Source organism: Pteropus alecto, unplaced genomic scaffold (assembly GCF_000325575.1).
Source record: "Pteropus alecto unplaced genomic scaffold, ASM32557v1 scaffold213, whole genome shotgun sequence".
NCBI lineage: Eukaryota > Metazoa > Chordata > Mammalia > Chiroptera > Pteropodidae > Pteropus > Pteropus alecto.
The window spans coordinates 865939-866758 of NW_006434829.1; the positions used below are offsets into that span (position 1 = coordinate 865939).

The following is an 820-nucleotide window of genomic DNA, read 5'->3' on the forward strand; positions in this document are numbered from 1 at the left end:
TCCTCCAGGGGCCAGCACCTCCCCGGGGCCTCTCCCGGCCCTGCCTGGCCTGCGCTGTGCAATCAGACCGTCTCGGCAGGGGGAGCGGGAGGCGCCACTGCCCCCTCCCCGCCCCCCGTCCTCAATCCCAGAGGCATCCCCCCCACAGCTGTCACGGGCCTCCCCTTACACCCCGGGCAGCCTCCCAGTGCCTCTGGGAGCACTGGGGAGCACATCCGGGTCCCACGCCCCCTGCCGTGCCGGACACCAGCGAGGGCCCGAGTCTCGTCTCCCCGCCCTCTGCGCGGCCGGCAGAGGCTGCAGGACATGGGCAGCGAGGGCGGCGGCTCGGACGTGGCTCGGCAACGGGACCAGGCACAGGGGCTGATGGAAAGCCGCCCCGCTGTGCACGACTTGTCGCTGTCACCGAGGCTTATTCGAGATCACTTTCCCGGACGCCAGCCCGACGGGGCAGCACTGTCCCCAAGCTCTGTGCCTTTTCAGAAACGAAAACCCCGCTTCGGGGTGTCGGAGCGGAGGAGACGTACCTCTGAATTCAGGAGACAGTGAAAGAGGAAGATGAAGAAGCCCTGGGAAGGAAGGGGGGCGGCAGGTCAGGGCCCTCGCGTCCTGGCACAAACGCCTCCCACTCCCACGCACGCACAGCGCACTCCCGGGGAGCCCGGGAGGGAGCTGTGACCCTGCGTGTCCCGGGGAGCCCGGGAGGGAGCTGTGACCCTGCGTGTCCCGGGGAGCCCGGGAGGGAGCTGTGACCCTGCGTGTCCCGGGGAGCCCGGGAGGGAGCTGTGACCCTGCGCGGCCCGAGGGGGTGGAGGGGCGT

At 70.7% G+C, this 820-nt stretch overlaps 1 protein-coding gene across 1 annotated transcript in view; it reads right to left on the minus strand.

Annotated features, from left to right (window-relative positions):
• ADGRD1 (adhesion G protein-coupled receptor D1) overlaps positions 1 to 820 on the minus strand; it is a 122332-nt gene that overhangs the window by 1807 nt on the left and 119705 nt on the right. The gene's annotated exons all lie outside the window — the stretch shown is intronic.